We start from the raw sequence: 25,006 nt of genomic DNA on the forward strand, positions 1-25,006 counted from the left end.
ACAAGACTAGAGGAAGTTGAACAACGAATCAGTGACCTCGAAGATGACAGAATGGAAAATGAAAGCATAAAAGAAAGAATGGGGAAAAAAATTGAAAAAATCGAAATGGACCTCAAGGATATGATAGATAATATGAAATGAGTCTTATATTCAGACGTCTGAATATAAGACTCATTGGTGTCCCAGAAGGGGAAGAAAAGGGTAAAGTTCTAGGAAGAGTATTCAAAGAAATTGTTGGGGAAAACTTCCCAAATCTTCTAAACAACATAAATACACAAATCATAAATGCTCAGCGAACTCTAAATAGAATAAATCCAAATAAACCCACTCCGAGACATATACTGATCACACTATCAAACACAGAAGAGAAGGAGGAAGTTCTGAAAGCAGCAAAAGAAAAGCAATTCACCACATACAAAGGAAACAGCATAAGACTAAGTAGTGACTACTCAGCAGCCACCATGGAGGCGAGAAGGCAGTGGCACGATATATTTAAAATTCTGAGTGAGAAAAATTTCCAGCCAAGAATACTTTATCCAGCAAAGCTCTCCTTCAAATTTGAGGGAGAGCTTAAATTTTTCACAGACAAAGAAATGCTGAGAGAATTTGCTAACAAGAGACCTGCCCTACTGGAGATACTAAAGGGAGCCCTACAGACAGAGAAACAAAGACAGGACAGAGAGACTTGGAGAAAGGTTCAGTATTAAAGAGATTCGGTATGGGTGCAATAAAGGATATTAATAGAGAGACGGGAAAAATATGACAAACATAAACCAAAGAATAAGATGGCTGATTCAAGAAATGCCTTCACAGTTATAACGTTGAATGTAAATGGATTAAACTCCCCAATTAAAAGATATAGATTCGCAGAATGGATCAAAAAAAATGAACTATCAATATGTTGCATACAAGAGACTCATCTTAGACACAGGGACACAAAGAAACTGAAAGTGAAAGGATGGAAAAAAATATTTCATGCAAGCTACAGCCAAAAGAAAGCAGGTGTAGCAATATTAATCTCAGATAAAATAGACTTCAAATGCAGGGATGTTTTGAGAGACAAAGAAGGCCACTACATACTAATAAAAGGGGCAATTCAACAAGTAAAAATAACAACCGTAAATATCTATGCACCCAATCAAGGTGCCACAAAATACATGAGAGAAACACTGGCAAAACTAAAGGAAGCAATTGATGTTTCCACAATAATTGTGGGAAACTTCAACACATCACTCTCTCCTATAGATAGATCAACCAGACAGAAGACCAATAAGGAAATTGAAAACCTAAACAATCTGATAAATGAATTAGATTTAACAGACATATACAGGACATTACATCCCAAATCACCAGGATACACGTACTTTTCTAGTGCTCACGGAACTTTCTCCAGAATAGATCATATGCTGGGACATAAAACAAGCCTCAATAAATTTAAAAAGATTGAAATTATTCAAAGCACATTCTCTGACCACAATGGAATACAATTAGAAGTCAATAACCATCAGAGACTTAGAAAATTCACAAATACCTGGAGGTTAAACAACACACTCCTAAACAATCAGTGGGTTAAAGAAGAAATAGCAAGAGAAATTGCTAAATATATAGAGATGAATGAAAATGAGAACACAACATACCAAAACCTGTGGGATGCAGCAAAAGCAGTGCTAAGGGGGAAATTTATAGCACTAAATGCATATATTGAAAAGGAAGAAAGAGCCAAAATCAAAGAACTAATGGATCAACTGAAGAAGCTAGAAAATGAACAGCAAACCAATCCTAAACCAAGTAGAAGAAAAGAAAGAACAAGGATTAAAGCAGAAATAAATGACATAGAGAACAAAAAAACAATAGAGAGGATAAATATCACCAAAAGTTGGTTCTTTGAGAAGATTAACAAGATTGACAAGCCCCTAGCTAGACTGACAAAATCAAAAAGAGAGAAGACCCATATAAACAAAATAATGAATGAAAAAGGTGACATAACTGCAGATCCTGAAGAAATTAAAAAAATTGTAAGAGGATATTATGAACAACTGTATGGCAACAAACTGGATAATGTAGAAGAAATGGACAATTTCCTGGAAACATATGAACAACCTAGACTTACCAGAGAAGAAACAGAAGACCTCAACCAACCCATCACAAGCAAAGAGATCCGATCAGTCATCAAAAATCTTCCCACAAATAAATGCCCAGGGCCAGATGGCTTCACAGGGGAATTCTACCAAATTTTCCAGAAAGAACTGACACCAATCTTACTCAAACTCTTTCAAAACATTGAAGAAAATGGAACACTACCTAACACATTTTATGAAGCTAACATCAATCTAATACCAAAACCAGGCAAAGATGCTACAAAAAAGGAAAACTACCGGCCAATCTCCCTAATGAATATAGATGCAAAAATCCTCAACAAAATACTTGCAAATCGAATCCAAAGACACATTAAAAAAATCATACACCATGATCAAGTGGGGTTCATTCCAGGCATGCAAGGATGGTTCAACATAAGAAAATCAATCAATGTATTACAACACATTAACAAGTCAAAAGGGAAAAATCAATTGATCATCTCAATAGATGCTGAAAAAGCATTTGACAAAATTCAACATCCCTTTTTGATAAAAACACTTCAAAAGGTAGGAATTGAAGGAAACTTCCTCAACATGATAAAGAGCATATATGAAAAACCCACAGCCAGCATAGTACTCAACGGTGAGAGACTGAAAGCCTTCCCTCTAAGATCAGGAACAAGACAAGGATGCCCGCTGTCACCACTGTTATTCAACATTGTGCTGGAAGTGCTAGCCAGGGCAATCCGGCAAGACAAAGAAATAAAAGGCATCCAAATTGGAAAAGAAGAAGCAAAACTGTCATTGTTTGCAGATGATATGATCTTATATCTAGAAAACCCTGAGAAATCGACGATACACCTACTAGAGCTAATAAACAAATTTAGCAAAGTAGCGGGATACAAGATTAATGCACATAAGTCAGTAATGTTTCTATATGCTAGAAATGAACAAACTGAAGAGACACTCAAGAAAAAGATACCATTTTCAATAGCAACTAAAAAAATCAAATACCTAGGAATCAACTTAACCAAAGATGTAAAAGACCTATACAAAGAAAACTACATAACTCTACTAAAAGAAATAGAAGGGGACCTTAAAAGATGGAAAAATATTCCATGTTCATGGATAGGAAGGCTAAATGTCATTAAGATGTCAATTCTACCCAAACTCATCTACAGATTCAATGCAATCCCAATCAAAATTCCAACAACCTACTTTGCAGGCTTGGAAAAGCTAGTTATCAAATTTATTTGGAAAGGGAAGATGCCTCGAATTGCGAAAGACACTCTAAAAAAGAAAAACGAAGTGGGAAGACTTACACTCCCTGACTTTGAAGCTTATTATAAAGCCACAGTTGCCAACACAGCATGGACTGGCACAAAGATAGACATATAGATCAATGGAATCGAATTGAGAATTCAGAGATAGACCCTCAGATCTATGGCCGACTGATCTTTGATAAGGCCCCCAAAGTCACTGAACTGAGTCATAATGGTCTTTTCAACAAATGGGGCTGGGAGAGTTGGATATCCATATCCAAAAGAATGAAAGAGGACCCCTACCTCACCCCCTACACAAAAATTAACTCAAAATGGACCAAAGATCTCAATATAAAGGAAAGTACCATAAAACTCCTAGAAGATAATGTAGGAAAACATCTTCAAGACCTTGTATTAGGCGGCCACTTCCTAGACTTTACACCCAAAGCATAAGCAACAAAAGAAAAAATAGATAAATGGGAACTCCTCAAGCTTAGAAGTTTCTGTACCTCAAAGGAATTTCTCCAAAAGGTAAAGAGGCAGCCAACTCAATGGGAAAAAATTTTTGGAAACCATGTATCTGACAAAAGACTGATATCTTGCATATATAAAGAAATCCTACAACTCAATGACAATAGTACAGACAGCCCAATTATAAAATGGGCAAAAGATATGAAAAGACAGTTCTCTGAAGAGGAAATACAAATGGCCAAGAAACACATGAAAAAATGTTCAGCTTCACTAGCTATTAGAGAGATGCAAATTAAGACCGCAATGAGATACCATCTAACACCGGTTAGAATGGCTGCCATTAAACAAACAGGAAACTACAAATGCTGGAGGGGATGTGGAGAAATTGGAACTCTTATTCATTGTTGGTGGGACTGTATAATGGTTCAGCCACTCTGGCAGTCAGTCTGGCAGTTCCTTAGAAAACTAGATATAGAGCTACCATTCGGTCCAGCGATTGCACTTCTCGGTATATACCTGGAAGATCGGAAAGCAGTGACACGAACAGATATCTGCACGCCAATGTTCATAGCAGCATTATTCACAATTGCCAAGAGATGGAAACAACCCAAATGTCCTTCAACAGATGAGTGGATAAATAAAATGTGGTATATACACACGATGGAATACTACGAGGCAGTAAGAAGGAACGATCTCGTGAAACATATGACAGCATGGATGAACCTTGAAGACATAATGCTGAGCGAAATAAGCCAGGCACAAAAAGAGAAATATTATATGCTACCACTGATGTGAACTTTGAAAAATGTAAAACAAATGGTTTATAATGTAGAATGTAGGGGAACTAGCAATAGAGAGCAATTAAGGAAGGGGGAACAATAATCCAAGAAGAACAGATAAGCTATTTAATGTTCTGGGCATGCCCAGGAATGACTATGGTCTGTTAATTTCTGATGGATATAGTAGGAACAAGTTCACAGAAATGTTGCTATATTAGGTAACTTTCTTGGGGTAAAGTAGGAACATGTTGGAAGTTAAGCAGTTATCTTAGGTTAGTTGTCTTTTTCTTACTCCCTTGTTATGGTCTCTTTGAAATGTTCTTTTATTGTATGTTTGTTTTCTTTTTAACTTTTTTTTCATACAGTTGATTTAAAAAAGAAGGGAAAGTTAAAAAAAAAAAAAAGAAAAACAAGGAAAAAAAAGATGTAGTGCCCCCTTGAGGAGCCTGTGGAGAATGCAAGGGTATTGGCCTACCCCACCTCCGTGGTTGCTAACATGACCACAGACATAGGGGACTGGTGGTTTGATGGGTTGAGCCCTCTACCATAAGTTTTACCCTTGGGAAGACGGTTGCTGCAAAGGAGAGGCTAGGCCTCCCTATGGTTGTGCCTAAGAGCCTCCTCCCGAATGCCTCTTTGTTGCTCAGATGTGGCCCTCTCTCTCTGGCTAAGCCAACTTGAAAGGTGAAATCACTGCCCTCCCCCCCTACGTGGGATCAGACACCCAGGGGAGTGAATCTCCCTGGCAACGTGGAATATGACTCCCCGGGAGGAATGCAGACCCGGCATCGTGGGACGGAGAACATCTTCTTGACCAAAAGGGGGATGTGAAAGGAAATGAAATAAGCTTCAGTGGCAGAGAGATTCCAAAACGAGCCGAGAGGTCACTCTGGTGGGCACTCTTACGCACACTTTAGACAACCCTTTTTAGGTTCTAAAGAATTGGGGTAGCTGGTGGTGGATACCTGAAACTATCAAACTACAACCCAGAACCCATGAATCTCGAACACAGTTGTATAAAAATGTAGCTTATGAGGGGTGACAATAGGATTGGGAAAGCCATAAGGACCACACCCCACTTTGTCTAGTTTATGGATGGATGAGTAGAAAAATAGGGGAAGGAAACAAACAGACAAAGGTACCCAGTGTTCTTTTTTACTTCAATTGCTCTTTTTCACTCTAATTATTATTCTTGTTATTTTTGTGTGTGTGCTAATGAAGGTGTCAGGGATTGATTTGGGTGATGAATGTACCACTACGTAATGGTACTGTAAACAGTCGAAAGTACGATTTGTTTTGTATGACTGCGTGGTATGTGAATATATCTCAATAAAATGAAGATTAAAAAAAAAATTCAATGCAATCTCTCTTGACGTTCCAGTGGTCTTTTTTTTTTCGCTGAGAGGAGCAAAGTAATCCTAAAATTCATGTGGAATAGCAAGGGACCGAAATAGCCAAAGGAATCTTTAAAAAGAAGAATAAAGCTGAAGGACTCATAATTTCCCAATTCAAACTCTTACTACAAAGTAACAATTCAAACAGTGTGATACTACCTATAAGAATAGATAGCCAATGGAATAGAATTTAAAGTCCAGAAGTAAGCCCATATATCTATGGTCAATTGATTTTTACAAAGGTGCCAAGGTAATTCAATGGGGGAAATAACAGTATTTTCAACAAATGTTACTGGGACAATTGGATGTCCACATTGACAAAAATACAATGTCAAATGCTTTTCCTGCATCTAGAGAGACGATTTTTTTTCTTTCTTACCTCACACCATATACAAAAGTTAACTGAAAATGGATCAGAGGCATAAATGTAAGAGCTAAAACTATAAAACTCTTAGAAGGAAACATAGGTGTAAATCTCCACAACCTTGGATTAGGCAAAGTTTCATAAACATGACACCAGAAGCATAAGAAACAAGAGAAAAAAGATAAATGGGACTTCATCAATGTCAAAAACTTTTATGTACCAAAGGACACAATCAAAGAAATGAAATGACAACCCACAAAATGGGAGAAATATTCACAAATCATGTATCTGATAAGGGTCTAATATCCAGAATATATAAAGATCACTGACAACTCTACAACAAAAAGATAAACCACCAATTTTAAAAATGTGTGAAAAACTTGGACAGACATTTTCCTAAAGAAGGTACGCAAGTGGCCAATAAGCACATGAAAAGGCAGTCAACACAATTAACTCTTAGGGAAATGTAAGTCATAATCACAAGGCGTCACTGCATATCCACTAGGGTGGCTGTAATTAGATAAGCAACAACAACAAATATGGAATATAACAAGTATTGGAAAATAGCAAATTTTGGAGAGGACATGGAAAAATTAGAATCCTCATACATTGCTGGCAGGAATGTGAAATGGCACAGCCACTGTGGAAAGCTGTATGGCAGTTACCACGTAATTAAACACAGAGTTACCATATGACCCAGCAATTTCACCCCTAGGTGGAACCAAGAGAGTAGAAAACATATGTTCACTCAAAAACTTGTACAAAAATGTTCATAGAAGCATTATTCATAATAGCCAAAAGATGGAAACAACTCAAATGTTCATCAATTGTTGAATGCTTTAACAAAATGTATATACATATAATGGAATATTATTGAGCTATAAAAACGAATGAAAACTGATACATGCTGCAATGTGGATGAACCTTAAAAACATTTATGCTAACTGGGAATAAGCCAACACAAAAGACCACATATAACTCCATTTATATGAAATGTCCAGAAAAGTCACATCCATAAAGACAGAAATGTAGATTAGTGGTTGCCAGGGTCAGGGGTGAGAAGAATGGGAATGACTGCTTAATCAGTAGGGGATATCTTCTTTGGATGGTGAAAATGTTCTGGAATTAGATAGTGGTGATGGTTGCACAGCATTGTGAATGAACTAAGAGCCATTAAATCATGCACTTCAAAATGGTTAAAATGGTGAATTTTATTTTAGGTGAATTTATTTCAACTAAAAAAATTTAAGCAAGGTCTGTTATAAAGAAACAACTTTAAAATCTGGTACATTCTTACCATGTTCAAAACTTTACTGTGAAGGAAATTTACAAATTTTGGACAGATTTCACAGGATTAGTCTTAAAACATGAGCTATCATATCAGTTTTGCTACTGTCTTGCAAACTTCAACTAATTCTTCTTCAAGTCTAACTTCTTGCTCCTTTGATCTTGATTGTGCCATATGTTACTGTTTTTGTTTTCTATCCTTATTGCATGTAGGATGAGAGAGAAATAACAGAAACAAAGAAAAAAAAGAGGAGAAAGAAGAAAAGAAAAGGTCATGAAAAGGCTGGAAGGAGTAGAGGGGTTAATAAAAAATTAATAAGAGAAACACACCCAATCGTTTAGAATTTGGGAGACCAAGTTGATGGCCTCAGTCTAATTGGGGCAGAACCGTTTTTGTTTTTGTTTCTTTACACATGACTGAAAGTCAGTGTAAAAGATCAATTAATTTGGGCAAAATCCAGGAAAGGGGTTAGCTAGCAAGCTATTGCTGGATTCCATTTGGGCAGTGACAGGGCCAGAAGAGGGAGTGTGCAGCTGGAAATGGGGAAAATGGCAGAGACTAGTGTTACTTAAAGGAAGAATCAGCATTGCCTGGTGACAAATGGGCAGGTCTTGTGTGGAAAGTTCTCCCAGATTGCAGTCTTTAGGAACTAACAAGAAAACATGGAGCACTATCTATTTAAAACAATTGCTCAGTTAGTTCCTCAGCTGATCATTCTGACCTCTGCACAAAATTCACTATTGTTACTGCTAAACACAGTTGAGACCATTCCTTGAGGAATAGTTGCCTCTCTTACCACTATCATTCCAATGACAGATGTGTCTTAAGCCAGTGCAGGGACTTCAGCCTGAATTAGGACATGGAGATAATAACCTGCCCTAGAACAGAAGGGTCCTTGTAGAAAGCATGTACTGCTGAGACCCCATTCAGACACTTCATTAGCTTTTCTTTAGGACTTTGATGAGATGTCTTCTTCCCTTATAACTCTCAATGTTATAAACCCTAAATGAGTGACTGATTCTAATATGTTTCTTTCTTATTTGATATGCTCTTTAGAAAAGTATAAATGCCAGGATGGAGACTATATAGGTATTTATTATTATCTTTACCTTTCTCAAGATTAAGAGAAAAGTTACAACATAAAATTTAAAGAGTAGGATAAATTTGTTATCTTTAGTAAAAATTTATCTATGGTCGTTTTTAAATGGAAAATATTTACATAATTCTAGGGGTGCATATGCATTTGATGGTTAGGTTCATGTGTCAACTTGGCCAGGTTATGGTGCCCAGTTGTTTGGTCAAGCAAGCACTGAATGCTACTGCGAGGACATTTTGTGGGCTTAAATCATCAGTAAGTTGATTGCATCTGTGGCTGATTACATCTACAATCAACTGAGGAGATTGCCTTCAACAGTGAGAGACATCTTATCCAATCAGTTAAAGGCTTTAAAAGGAGACGTGCTGGTTTAGGCAGTCAGAAGAGAGAATTTCCAACTGTAGTTCAACCAGTCAGCTTCACCTGGGGATTCATCAAAAACCTTCACTGGAGTTCCCAGCTTGCAGCCTGCCCTACAGAATTTGGACTTATGCATCTCCACAGTTGCATGAAACAATTTAATAAAATCTCATATTTACAGATATCTCCTATCAGTTCTGTTTCCCTGTCCATGTATGCTAATACAGAACACAGAAAATACTGAAGAGCCTAGGAAATATATGACTTTGATTACAATTTACTGTTAAAAAAGGGAGAGTGCATTTAAGATATTTTAATATCCACTTCTTTAAGTAAGATCACTTTGCTTTTTTTTTCAAAGTTATTTCATTAAACCTTAACTCCAATGTCTTCGGTAAACTTTGTCCTTCGCATGTAAATAACCACTTACCTCGCTTTCCATTTCCAATAAAAAATAGTCTAGTCTAAGGGTCTTTTTTAGATTAACATAAAACTAATTTTACTACTTGTTAAATCATACTTTGAAAGATATTACCCTTTTGCATATATGTTACATTTCACAATAAGGAATAACTGAAACTGTGGAACTGTAACCCATAACATTCTTTGAAATTTGCTCTCTAACTACTTGTTAAATTGCACTTGTAAAGATATCACTTCTATGTATATGTTATATTCTACAATTAAAAATATGATAAGAAAGGAAAAAAATTATAAATTTGCAACAGTGAAGAAAGAAAGTATATCAGGTTAGTCAGTGCACAAAAGTAAATAGTATAGAGCTTTTTGTGTATTTGAGAACAGCTTCTTATATAGTGTTGCACTAAATGCATATAGTAAATAGCAAAAGTATACTAAAAATGCAATTAAATGTTAGATTGTATATTAAATAGCAGCTAGCACATAGTAAATACCTACTGAAGATATCTTGCAAGGGTGAATGGGAGGTGGGGCAAGATGATGGAGTGGTGAGGTGTGGAATTTAGTTACTCCTATAGGGCATCTGGTAAAGAGCCAGGAACTATCTGGAACAACTGTTTGTGGGGCTTCTGTGACCAGACACACATCATACACCAGTCTGGAATGGGTGGAATGGCTGAGATTACAGCAAAGAACTGAAGGTTTCTCCAACCAAGGGACTGGCAACCCTCTCCCACAGCAGACTGTCTTGTTGCTGGTTCCCAGAGGGAAAAAGCAGTCTCTGCAGGGAGCAAGGAGTGGGACCCAACCAGGCTCCAACTGCAGAATTAATTAACAAATTCAGAGACCTGAATAAAACCTCTGTATTAGTTAAGGTTCTCTAGGGAAACAGAATCAACAAGAGATATCTATAAGTATAAGATTTTTATAAAAGTGTCTCTGTCTCACATAACTGTGGGTATGCATGAGTCTAAATTCCATAGGGCAGGCAGCAAACTGGCAACTCCAATGAAGTTGTTCATGGAACTCCTCAGGAAACAAACTGGCAACTTAGATGAACTCCTCAGGAAATGCTTTGCTAGTTAGCTAAAGAAGTGAAGGTCCTCTATCTGTCTCACTTAAAAGTCTTCAACTGATTGGATTAAATTCAGCTGACTGCTTCTCTCATGGTGAAAGACATGTCCTTCATTGATGTAAGCAGTCACAGCTGCAGCCAATTGACTGATGATTTAAGAAACCAGCTTTCTGGTTTATTAACCAGCCACAAATGTCCTTGCAGTAACAATTAGGCCAGTACTTGCTTGACCAGACACCTAGGTATTATTACCTGGCCAAGTTGACACATGAACCTAACCATCACAAGCTCCAAGCTCAGCTAAACCAAGAGCAGGCACAAAAGGAACTAGGAGTTTTCACCCCAGAAGAGAGGAGGTTAGGCTAACAACAACAACAACAACAACAAACCAGAATCTTTTGGAGTTGGAGGAGCTCAGAATACTGGAAAATGGCTGAGCCCTATGAAAACAGGGCACATAGAAATGGAGACTCGCTCCACTTCTTGATTGGCAAACCTGGGGAACTGGGGTCTGGGTCTGAGAAAGTTTCTCTTTTTTCTTTCTTTCTTTCTATTTATTTATTTATACTTTTCAATAGCGCATTAGAACTGCCAGAACTCTCAGTTTCAGCACTGCCCTGGGCCAGAGTGAAATTATAGTTGTCTAAGAGTAACTAGTCAGGTGAAGGATATAATTCCCTAAAGGGCATATTTTTAAGTAGTCTCAACTGGGGGCAAGGGAAAGTAGCTCAGCAAAGGCCCAACTGTGGCTTTAATCCTGGCAGAGAGGAGGTGGGGCTGACAGAAAAAAATGAAATGAAATACAATAAAAAAGAACAAAGGTGGAGGCTTTTGGAGTTGGCTAAGCTCAGAGTGCTGGAAAGGGGCTGTGCTCCAAGAATTGGGGTGCACAGAGCTGAGCACAAACTCCAGCTTTTGACTGGCAAAATGTGGGGACTGGGGAAAGGTTCTGAAAAGGGATTTTTTTTGCTTGATTTGTTTTTTTTTGATTATTAGTTTTTCTTTTTTTTTTTTTTAACTATTCTAAATAGCTCACTAGAAAATCCTCAGATATTTTCAATTGGCAGCTGGAGCCAGGCAAGGACAGAGTTAAGATAAATCTGAGAGACAAAGCAATGAGACAAGTGGAGGAGATAATTTCTTCAGGGGCATAATTTCTCCCCCCCCAAAAGGGGGGTTGGGATCCAGCTCAAATGATGGCCCTAATTCAGAGAACTCAAAAGCCGGAAAATAGAAACAGCTTGAGTGAGCCATGCCCCTAGCAGGGACAGGGGCTTCTGAGAATTAGAGGCACTGCATTTCTTTACACCAGTGGGGAGCTGTGGGCTGATAAGTGCCACCTGCTGGAAAGGACAGGAAATGCACAGAGTCTAGAGGCTTCACAGAATGGTCTGACAAATTGCTGGGTTTCATTCTCAGGGAAACCTGATATGGATTACACCCTCCTCCTGAGATGTGGGCCTGTCTGGAGTGGGAAAATCTTATTAGGGTCAATCATATATGGGGAGGTCCCATCATAAAAAGGTTATATACAGTAAGGGCAAGAACCAGAAAAACAAGAGCTGAAAAATTCTGATCAGCTAAACAGAAGCTATGTAAGAGGTCTAGAATCAGTTGAACTGAATGCCAAAGAACAGATAGAGAACAAAGCCAAACAATAAGAAAACTCTAGGTAAATGAGTGAAAACAAGCACCAGAATAAACTAATCAAAAAAAAAAAAAAAATCAGATGCTTAGGGAGCAAAAAATCATGAGCCGTACTAGAAAACACAAGAATATGGACCAGCCAAAGAAAAAACTAACACTTCAACCGAGATACAGGAGTTGAAACAACTAATTAAAGATGTTCAAACAAATCTTCTAAGTCAAATCAATGAGCTGAAGGAAAATGTGGCAAAAGAGATGAAGGATATAAAGAAGACACTGGTTGACCGTAAAGAATTCATAAGCTTGAAAAACAAATGGAAAAACTTATGGGAATGAAAGTCACAACAGAAGAGGTGAAAAACACAGTGGAGACATACAACAGCAGATTTGAAGAGGCAGAAGAAAGGATCAGTGAACTAGAAGACAAGACATCTGAAATTATACATGCAAAAGAATATATAGAGAAGAGAATGGAAAAATATGAGCAGGGTCTTAGAGAACTGAATGACAACATGAATATATGTGTCATGGGTGTCCCAGAAAGAGAAGAGAAGGGAAAGGGGACATAAATAATAATGGATGAAATAATCACTGAAAATTTCCCAACTCTTATGAAAGACATAAAATTACAGATTCAGGAAGCACAGCATACTGCAAACAGTATAGATACAAATAGACCTACTCCAAAACACTTACTGATCAGATTGTCTAATGTCAAAAAGAAGAGTGAATTCTAAAAGCAGCAAGAGAAAAGTGATCCAACACATGCAAGGGAAGCTTGATAACACTATGTATAGATTTCTCCACAGAAACCATGGAGGTGAGAAGGCAGTGGTATTATATATTTAAGATACTGAAAGAGAAAAACTGTCAACCAAGAATCCTATATCCTTCCAAACTGCCCTTCAAAATGTGGGGTAGTTTAAAATATTTTCAGACAAACAGACACTGAGACAGTTTGTGAACAAGGACCTACTCTAGAAGAAATACTAAAGGGAGTGCCACAGGCTGATATGAAAAGACAGGAGAGAGAGGTTTGAAGAAGAGTGTAGAAATAAAGACTATCAGGAAGGGTAAAAGGAATTAGAGAAAAAAAATAAGACATGACATATAAAATCCAAAAGACAAAATGGTAGAAGAAAGTACTGCCCTTGCAGTAATAACATTAAATGTTAATGGATTAAACTCCCCAGTCAAAAGACATAAACTTGCAGAGTGGATTAAAAAAACAGGACCCATCTCTAAGCTGTCTACAAGGGATTCACTTTAGACACAAGGACAAAAATAAGTTGAAAGTGAAAGATTGGAAAAAGACATTTCATGCAAACAAGAACCGGAAAAGAGCAAGGATAGCTGTATTAATGTCAGACAAAATAGACTTCAAATGTAAAACCATTTAAAAGAGACAAGGGACACTATACATTAATAAAAGGGACAATTCATCAACAAGACATAGCAAGCATAAATATTTATGCACTGAGCCAGGGTGCCCCCAGAAACATGAGGTAAACACTGACAACATTGGAGAATTAGACACCTTTACAATAATAGTTAGGACTTCAATACACTGCTGTCATCAATGGATAGAACATCTAGACAGAGGATCAATAAGGAAACAGAGATGTTGAATTGTACTATAAATGAACTAGTCAAAATGGGCATTTATAGAACATTACACCCCATAACAGCAGGTTTCACATTTTTCTAAAGTGGTCATGGGTCATTCTCTAGGACAGACCACATGTTGGGTCACAAAGCAAGACTCAATACATTTATAAGTATTGATATTACACATCATAATGGAATGAAGTTGAAAATCAACAATAGGTGGAAGGTCAAAAAACACACAAATATATGGAGACTAAACAACACTCTTTTTTTTATTCAATTTTATTGAGATATGTTCACAAACCACACAGTCATCCACATTGTACAATCAATTGTTCATAGTACGATTATATACTTGTGCATTCATCACCACAATCAATTTTTGAACTTTTCCATTACCACACACAAAAAAGAATAAGAATAAAAATTAAACTTAAAAAGAACACCCAAAACATCCTATACTCCTTCCCTCCCAATTATTCATTTACTGTTTGTCCTCATTTTTCTACTTATCTGTCCATACACTGGACAGAGGGAGTGGGGGCCACAAGGTTTTCACAATTACATGGTCACACAGTGTAAGCAATATAGTTATATAGTCATCTTCGAGAATAAAGGCTACTGGGTTGCAGTTCAACAATCTCAGGTATTTCCTTATAGCTATTCCAATACATGAAAAACTAAAAAGGGATATCTATATATGCATAAGAATAACCTCCAGAATGATCTCTAAACTCCATTTGAAATCTCTCAGCCACAGAAACTTTTATTTTGCTTCATTTCTCTTCCCTCTTTTGTCCAAGAAGTCTTTTTCAATCCCACCATTCCAGGGCCAAGCTCATCCCTGCAAGTCATGTACCAAGTTGCCAGGGAGATTTACACCCCTGGGAGTCATGTCCCACATCAGGGGGGCAGGGGCAGTGAGTTTACCTGCAGAGATCACTTAGAGAGAGAGGCCACATCTAAGCAACAAAAGAGATTGTCTGGGGTGACTCTTAGGCACAATCTTAAGTAGTTTTAGCCTCTCCTTTGCAGCAGCAAACTTCATAACGGCAAGCCCCAAGATCAAGGGCTCAGCCTTGTAAATTGATAGTCCCCAATGCTTGTGAGAATATCATTAATTCCCCTGGTAAGGAACTTTAATAGTTCCACATTTTCCACAAGACTCTCGAGGGGGCTTTGCAAATACAGTTTTATTCTCTTCCAAAATTACTTTGAGATGTATTGGAGCATCACGCTAACCTGTACAAACCAACCAGATTTCACTCTTACTCAACATTCCATGTAATCATGTTGTTTGAATAAACTGACCCTGCAAGTTAAATTATATAGTATGTTACAAAAATATATAGATATTTGCACCTAATAAACATCTCTTCCTTTGGTCTTACACATAAGTTGAAGTTTAAAAAACACCACCTGTATCATCCTTTACCCTTTAGTCTAATTTACCTTAGTCCTAACCAAGTCCATTTCATTCATATTTCTAATTGAAGTCCAATCTCTTTTTTCAGTCTCCTTAACATTTGCTGTATGGGGTAATGCTGACATTCACAGCTGCCAGATTCTTGTTGAATCTCAGGTGTCACACAAATACCCAAAGTCCAAGGGACTGACCAGGTTATACACAAAGAGCGCAGCATCTCAGAATTTAGAAATAACCATTACAACTCAGGAATAGATGAAACTGCTATAATAGCTTACAATCTAGGAACCTTTACAATAAGCTTTCTCCTGATAGTCTATGCTCACAGGCTCAGGTCTCAGAGTTTGCACACTATACCTAGTCCATATTAGGGAGGCATTATGATGTTTTTCTTTTCATTTCTGGTTTATTTCACTCAACATACTATCCTCAATGTCCATTCACATCACGACTTCACTCCTTCTTGTAGAAGCTCAATATTCCATTGTATGTTTACACCACAGTGTCATTCTGTTCATCAGTCAATATACCTTTAGGCCACCTCCACCTACTGCAAATCATGAATGCTGCCACCATAAACCCTACTGTGCAAATGTGCATTCCTGTCCCTCTTTTCAGTACTTCCAGATATATACCCAATAACAGAGTTGCAGGACCATATGGCAGGACCATAAGGCAACCCCATGCTTAGCTTCCTGTGGAACCACCACACTGCCCTCCAGATGGGCTGCACCATTCTGCTTCCCCACCAATGATGATTAGGTGCATCCCTTTCTCCACATTTTCTCCAGCACTTGTATCCACATGTTATTTTTTAGTTTTATTCACACACCATGCATTCCATCCTAAAGAAATCATCAATGGTTCCATGTATAATCACATAATTATGCATTCACCACCATTATGTATATGAGAACATTTCCATTTCTTCCACAAAGAAAGAGGGTGAGGTAAAAAAAGAAAAAAGAATAAAAGAAAAAGACAGGAAAAAAATGACAACTAAAAGCAACAAAAGAAAAAATAAAATTTAAAAAATGCAATAAAAAGTCAGACAACACCACCAATGCCAAGAATCCTATACCCCTACTTTATATCCCCCACTTATAGACATTTAGCTTTGGTATATTGCCTTTGTTACAATTAATGGAAGCTTATTACAATATTACTGTTAACTATAGACTCTAGTTTGCATTGACTGTATCTTTCCCCTATACCATTCCATTTTAATACCTTGCAAAGCTGACATCCATTTGTTCTCCCTCATGTAAAATCATTCTTATATTTGTACATTTAATCACAATAATTGACAACTCTGTTTCACTAAGTTATACAATCCCAGTCTTCATCTTCTGTCTTTACTTCTGGTGTCCTCCATGCTCCCAACCTTCCTCTTTCAACCATATTCACAGTCATCCTTGTTCAGTGCACTAACAATATTGTGCTATCATCACCCAATATTGTGTTTTCCATTTCTGGATCTATACAATCAATCCTGTCAAATATTCTGTACTCCTTCAGCATCAAATGCCTGATCTTTACCCTCCTATTTCATGGTATCTTAATTTCTATACTATTCTTCAAAGCTCTCTCTCCTGTTTTTCCTGTCTGTAGCATTCCCTTTAGTATTTCTTGTACAGGAGATCTCCTGTTCACAAACTCTCAGTGTCTGTTTATCTGTAAATATTTTTAACTGTCCCTCATTTTTGTAGAATACTTTTGCTAGATGTAGGATTGTTGGTTGGCAGTTTTTCTCTTTCAGTACCTTGAATATATCATACCACTGCCTTCTTGCTTCCATAGTTTCTACTGAGAAATCCATACGTAGTCTTATTGAGCTTCCCTTGTATGTGATGGATTGCTTTCTGTTGCTGCTTTCAGAATTCTCTCTTTGTCTATGACATTTGACAACCTGATTAGTAAGTGTCTTGGAGTAGGTCTATTTGGAACAATTCTGTTTGGGGTATGCTGCACATCTTGGACCTGTATTTTTATGCCTTTCATAAGAGTTGGGAAATTTTCATTGGTTATTTCCTCTATTATTCTTTCTGCCCCTTTCCCTTCTCTTCTCCTTCTTGGATATCTATAAACTTATGTTCATGTGTTTCATTTAGTTCCCTGAGACCCTGCTCATATTTTTACATTGTTTTCCCTATCTGTTCTTTTGTGTGTAGGATTTCAGATGTCCTGCTCTCTAGTTCAGTAATCCTTTCTTCTGACTCTAAGTCTGCTGTTGTATGTCTCCATTGTGTTTTTCATCTCTTCTAGTGTGCCTTTCATTCTCATAATTTCTGCAATTTGTTTTTTCAAGCTAAGACACCCAGTGTATTTTTATATCTTTCATCTCTTTTGTCCCATTTTCTCTCTTTGATTTGATTTAGAAGATTTTTTTTTAAAATCTTTAATTGTTTCAATTCTTGAATCTCAGTCAAGGTGTTAGTTTGTTCCTTTGACTGGGCAATGTCTTCATGTTTCCTGGGGTGGCTCATGATTTTTTGCTGTCAAAGTATCTGATTTTCTTGATTAGTTTATTCTGGGGGTTGGTTTCTCTGTTTTGTCTTGGGTTTTCTTGTTGGTCTTCTTTGATCTCCATATTTCTTCATTACTCTCACTGGCAAGTTGTCAAATTGGCTCTGCCCCCAATCTTACCCCAAAATTAGGCATCCACCATGGGCTGCCATAGGAAATGGGAGGTAGGCACTGGGCACCCCAGCAAGTTCACTGTGTGTGGTAATATAGATCTACTGGCTTTCAGTGGTGCTCTGTTTTCCACTGGTCAGCAAGACCTGGGTTTGTTTTACAGCCCTGTTTTGACAGTTGGGTTGTCAATATTTCTCAGCCCAAACCCAGCTGGGTTTCTGTACAGGGCATGTAGAACAGCTCCTGTGGTTCTAATAAAGGATATGAAGCATCTTTTTAAAAGAGTTTCTATTCCCTTGCACTTTTTGGACTGTCCAGCAGATGGCACTTTGCAGTAACTTACTTGTCCTCAGAGGCTGCTTTGCCTCTGAGCACAGGCTGCAACTACACAGGTGAGCTGAAACTGTGGGATTCCTATGCTCTTACTTTGCCAACCAAAATCTGGCTCAATGTGGAGCTACACCTGTGTCAGTGTACTCTCTCAGATGACCCAGTAATCCATCCACCCCCAAGGCAAGGAAATGCTGCTGGATGCTGCTTCCCCCAAGGGTGGGGAAAGGCTTTCAGACCCGGGGTAAAAACACAGTTTCTGTCCATCTTTCTCAGTCTCTTTGTCCCTCACTGACCTGAGCCTTGAAATGTCCTCCCCTGTCCACTGGGTCTTTAAACATTATGGGGTATGTCTCACTGCTGTGAGAGATTTTTAAATCTTTGTCCCTGGTGGGAGTGTTCCTGTCTGTTGATTTTGTGCCTTTCCCACACTGAGTCCAAGTGAGGGAGAGGGGAGAGGACTGGTTGGTCTGGGACAGAATATTCCTACCTGATATTTCTGCTCTTTCTTCAATTTGGCACCTGCAGGGTCCTTCTCCAGTCTATGTCCTCCTCCAGAGATTCAAACAATTCAGAATTGTCTTTTACTTCATTGAATCTCTGAAGAGGAGTTTTCAGTATCTGTTTACATCACCATGTTGATGACATCACCCACTCACACCCCCCCACTTTTCCTCTTAAAACAAAACAAAAAACCCCCAAAATTTTTTACTCTAGAAATCAATGTTCAATAAACACTTGAGAAAAATTTGGTTAGGTCTCAGAGAGTTTAATTAAAACAATTCATAAATTGGGGACACTCCAATCACCATGAAGTAGAGAGTAGTTCCCTAAACAACATACTATTAAACAACCAATGGGTAAGGGAAGAAATTACAAGAGAATTTAATAAATATCTTGAGGCAAATGAAAATGAAAACACAACATATAAAAACTTATGGGATGCAGCAAAGACAGTGCTGAGAGGGAAATTTATTGCTATAAACAACTACATTAAAAAGGAATAAAGGTTTTGTATGACTGCGTGGTATGTGAATATATCTCAATAAAATGAAGATTAAAAAAATAAAAATAATAAAATAATAAAAAAAAAGGAATAAAGGGCAAAAATCAAGAAATTAACTGTGCACCTGGAGGAACCAGAGAAAGAACAGTAAACCAACCCCAAAGCGAACAGAAGGAGAGAAATAACAAAGATTAGAGTAGAAATAAATGAAATTTAGAACATGAAAGCAATAGAATCAACAAAACCAGAAGTTGGTTCTTTGCGAAATTCAATAAAATCAGTGGACCCTTAGCTATGCTAACAAAAAAAAAAAAAGGAAGGAAGGAAGGAAGGAAGGAAGGAAGAGAAAGATGAAAGAAAGAAAGAAAGAAAGAAAGAAAGAAAGAAAGAAAGAAAGAAAGAAAGAAAGAAAGGATGCAAATAAATAACATGAGAAATGCAAAGGGCTCATAACTACTAACCCTGTAGAAATAAAGGAGATAATGAGAGGATACTATGAGCAACTATATGCTAATAAACTAGACAACTTAGATGAAATGGACAACTTCCTAGAAAAGCATGAGAAACCAACATTGAATTGAGAAGAAATAGATGACCTCAACAAGCCAATCACAAGTAAAGAGACTGAGTCAGTCATCTAAAGCTCCCAAAAAAGAAAATTCCAGGAAAAGACAGCTTCACATGTGAACTCTATCAAGCATTCAAGAAAGAATTAGTATCAATCCTGCACAAATTCTTCAAAAAATTGAAGGGGGAACTCTACCTAACTCATTCTATGAAGCCAACATCACCCAATACCAAAGTCAGCCAAAGATACCACAAAAAAAGAAAATTATAGACCAATCTCTTTAATGAATATAGATGCAAAAATCCTCAAAAAAAAAAAAAAAATACTCATGAATCAAATCCAGCAGCGTATTAAGAGAATTAAACAACATGACCAAGTGGGATTTATTCCAGGAATGCAAGGTTTGTTCAGCACAAGAAAATCAATTAATGTAATACACCACATCAATAAATCAAAGCAGAAAAACCACATGATCATCTCAGTTGGTGCAGAAAAGGCATTTGACAAAATTCAAGATCCTTTCTTGATGAAAACACTCAAAAAGATAGGAATAGAAGGTATCTTCCTCAAAATGATAAAGGCAATACATGAAAAACTCACAGCTAACATCATACTCAATGGGGAACAACTGAAAGCTTTCTCTCTAAGATCAGGAACAAGACAAGAATGCCCACTGGCACCACTAATATTCTATTCAACATTGTGCTGGAAGTTCTAGCTAGAGCAATTAGGCAAGAAAAAGAAATAAAAGGCATCCAAATGGGGGAGGAAGAAGTAAAACTTTCACTGTCTGCAGATGACATGATTCTATATGTAGAAAATCAGAAAAATCTACTGCAAAGCTACTAGAGCTAATAAATGAATACAGCAAAGTGGCAGGGTACAAGATCAAATGCAAAAATCATCAGTGTACCTATACACCAGTAATGAGCAACATGAGGAAGAAATCAAGAAAAATAGTCCATTTACAATAGCAACCCAAAGAATCAAGTATTTAGGAATAAACTTAACCAAGGCCACAAAAGACCAATACACAGAAAATTAAAAGAAATTGCTAAAAGAAATCACAGAGGACCTTAATAAATGGAAAGATATACCAGGATCATGGATTAGAAGGTTAAATATACTTAAGATGTCAATTCTACCTAAATTGATTTATAGATTCAAGGCAATACCAATTAAAATCTCAACAACTAACTTTGCAGAAACAGAAAAACCAATAACCAAATTTATTTGGAAGGGCAGTGTGCCAGTTTGGATGTATTATGGCCCCCAAAATGCCATTATCTCTGATTTACTCTTGTGGGAACAGGTTGGTTATCTTTTTGATTAAGATGTGACCTTTTGATTGGATATTTCCATGGAGATATGACCTACTCAACTGTGGGTGATGACTTTGGATAGTTTCCATGGAGGTGTTACCTTGCCCATTCAGAGTGGGTGTTAATTGGATCATTGGAGTCATATAAAAGAATACACAGACAAAGGGACTCAGAGCAACTGAGAGTGACATTTTGAAGAGAAGCTGCAGCTAAGAGAGGACAAAATGCCTCAGAGCAACACTTTGGAGAACTCCATTTTGAAATGCAACCTGGGAGCAAGCAGACACCAGCCAAGTGCCTTCCCAGCTAGAAAAGAGGTTTTTTGGATGCCAATGGCCTTTCTCCAGTGAAGGTACCCTTTGTTGATGCCTTACCTTGGACACTTTATGGCCTTAAGACTGTAACTTTGTAACCAAATAAACCCCCTTTATGAAAGACAATAATTTCTGGTGTTTTGAATTATGGCAGCATTGGCTAACTGTAACAGGCAGGGTGCCCCAAATAGCTAAAAACATCTTGAGAAAGAGGAATGAAGTGGAAGGGCTCACACTACCTGACTTTAAAGTGTATTACAAAGCTACAGTAGTTAAAACAGCATGGTACTGGCATAAAGATAGATATAATGACAAATGGAATAGAATTGAGGACTCAGAAATAGACCTTCTCATCTGCAGACAATTGATATTTGATAGAGTGGTCAAGCCAACACAATTGGGACAGAGCAGCCTCTTCAATAAATGGTGTTCGGAGAACTGGATATCCATATCCAAAAGAATGAAAGAGGACTCCTATCTTACACCTTTTACAAAAACTAACTCAAAATAGATCGAAGACCTAAACATTAGAACTAAGACCATAAAACTTTTTTTCATTAAAAAAAAAAAGGATTTAGAACACATAAAACAAGGCAACATTTATTCTTTTTTCTCCTCTTTTGATATGGGATCTGTTTGTTGCTCCTCCACTGTTGCACTATTGCTCTCTAAGCCAGTGTTGCTATCATTGGTTCCTTCCTTCCATACTGTCAACCCCCTCCTGCCCACTCTCCTTGTCCTCAGTAGCTGTGCCTTCTTCACCATTCTGTTGTACTTCTCTTGTTTCTTCAAGATGTGCCTCCTCTGTCTCCACTGGAGTGCTCTCATTTTCCTTTTTCTTTGATTTTATTAGCTGCCTACTCTTCTTCAGGAACAATATTGCTCTGGCTGTGTTCAGCTTGTTCTGCTGCCTCTTTCTCCCTTTCCTCTTGCCTTTTGTGGGTCTGTTCCTTTGCCTGTGCAATTTCACCTGCAAATTTTTGCATGTACACTTCTACCTTCAAACCATGCAAACTTTAAAGTTCATTGTTAAATGATTCTGTGTTTTCCAGGAATTTCCTCTTCTTTTTTTAGTGTCACTCCTCTATTTGAAGAAGTTCAGCTTCTAGTTTTAACTGATGACTGATTAAGGACTGGACCTGTTGTTTGAGGACCTGCATTCTAGCTGTTGTGACAACTGACCAAACATCTGGCACCACACTCTTACTAAGGATTTCACTGATGAGGCAGTGATATCTCTAGAAATGGGTGGAGGCTGTATGCTTCATTGAAAAGCCATCATCATAATCATCTGGATCTTCAGCAGGCTGAATGCTCAAGTAAGGTTCTCCTTTCTCCATGCAAGACTGTTTCTGTTGACTTTCCTCCTCTAGAGCAGCTTCTGCATGACTTCTTGCATTTATATAAGCAAGGTATGCAGGGGAATTGTGGTAGGCCTTCAAAGATCCATTGTACTTTTTTCTGCTTCATATTCATTTAAATATTCTTGTTTCTCTTCATCAGGGAGATCTCACCACATGCTGCCAATAATATTGCCAATTTCCAACAACTTTAGGTCAGGGTTGGAAGACTTTATTTGGTCCCAGAACTTTCTACTTTATCCCATGCAGGGCATCAGCAGCTTATCTGGTGGCTTTGGGGTTTTAGAAGTTGTAAAACCAGAAGATGCTGTGACCCGGCTGTTAGTGCCCAGGTTCCCTCCTAGCCTGAAGCTGTTGTAGATGAGATGACTGTATGGATTGTATCCCACAAACCTTGGTGTGCTGGGCATTTGTGTTGCAGGAACTGGGGTGGGAGGTGGGGCAAAAGATGGTCATTTTGACATTTTGGAAGATCAAGTTCTCGGTTCCTTAAGAATGAATATGAGACACCATGGATAGAAAGAAACAACCATAAAACTTTTAGGAAAAAATTTAGGGAAGTATCTTAAAGATCTTTTGATGGGAGGTAGTTTCCTAGACCTTACACCCAAAGTGCAAGCAATTGAAGATGAACTAAATAAATGGTAGCTCCTCAAAACTGAGCACCTTTGTGCATTAAAGGACTTTGTCAGAAAAATAAAAAGGTAGCCTATGCATTAGGAGAAAATATTTGGAAACCACATATCAGATAAGGGTTTAATATCAAGAATATACAAAGAGATCCTACACCCCAACAACAAAAAGACAAAGACCCAAGTGAAAAATGGAAGAAAGACATGGACAGACACTTTTCTGAAGAAGAAATACAAATGGCTCAAAAACATGAAAAGATGTTCAACTGCACTGGCTATTAGGGAAATGAAAATCAAAATCATGATAAGATATCATCTCACACCAACCAGAAGGGCCATTATCAAAAAAAAAAAATGGAAAATTACAAGTGCTGGAGTGGATGTGGGAAAGAGGCACACTTATTCACTGTTGGTGGGAATGTAGAATGCTGCAGCCACCCAGGAAGCTCAGTATAGAATTGCCATATGATTCAGCAATCCCATTACTAGATATGTACTCAGAGGAACTGGATGCTTAGACATGAATGGACATTTGTAAACTGATGTTTATAGCATTGTTATTCATGATTGCCAAGAAATGGAAACAACCCAAATGTCCATCAACAGGTGAGTGGATAAACTGTGGTATATACATATGATGGAATATTATGCAGCTGTAAGACAGAATAGTCATGGAGTATATAACAATGTGGATTAATCTTAAGGACATTATGTTGAGCAAAGTTAACCAGAAATAAAAGGACAAATACAGTATGATCTCACTAATATGAACTAACATTAATGAGCAACTTTGAGAGTTACAGCTGAGAACACATGTTATCATGTAGATATCAGACATTTAATGCTGAAGGAAAATAGAATGTTCAACAGGATTGATTATATAGATTCAGAAATGGATAGCATAGTACTGTGTGACGGTAGCACAATATTGTAAGTACGCTGAACAAAGATGACTGTGAGTACAGTTGAAAGAAGACTAGCAGCATGTATGACACCATAAAGAAAGACAGAAGATAAAGACCTGTACTGTATAACTTAGTGAAGCCTAGAATGGTTAATGATGATGATTAATGTGCAAACATAAAAATGATTTTACATGTGGGAAAACAAATGAATGTCAACTTTGCAAGTTAAAATGGGTATTGGGGAAAAATATAATCAATGCAAACTAGAGTTTATAGTTAACAGTAACATTGTAAAATGCTTCCATTAATTGCAACAAAGGCCATATACCAAGGCTAGATGTCTACAAGAAGGGGATATAAGGGAGAGGTATGAGATTCTTGGTGGTGTTGGTGCTGTCTGACCTTTTTATTATATATGTTTTCATTTATTTTTATTTTTTCTTTTATGTTTTTATTATTCTTATTTTAATTTTTTAGAGTAATGAATGTGTTCAAGGGATGATTATGGTGATGAATACACAATTATATGATGATCCTGTGAACAACTGATTTTACACTGTGGATGATTTTATGGTACGTGAATACATCTCCATAAAATGGCAGGAGGAAAAATAAACAGAGGAACACTAGTGCTGGAGAAAATGTGGAGAGAGGGATGTACCTATT

At 37.4% G+C, this 25,006-nt stretch overlaps 1 pseudogene; it reads right to left on the bottom strand.

Moving 5' to 3' along the window:
* Positions 1–22,042: 22,042 nt before the first annotated feature.
* On the bottom strand, positions 22,043–23,267 carry LOC119540873 (annotated as a pseudogene).
* Between the last annotated feature and the right edge of the window lie 1,739 nt (positions 23,268–25,006).

The sequence above is a fragment of the Choloepus didactylus genome, chromosome 7 (genome assembly GCF_015220235.1).
Source record: "Choloepus didactylus isolate mChoDid1 chromosome 7, mChoDid1.pri, whole genome shotgun sequence".
Taxonomy (NCBI): domain Eukaryota; kingdom Metazoa; phylum Chordata; class Mammalia; order Pilosa; family Megalonychidae; genus Choloepus; species Choloepus didactylus.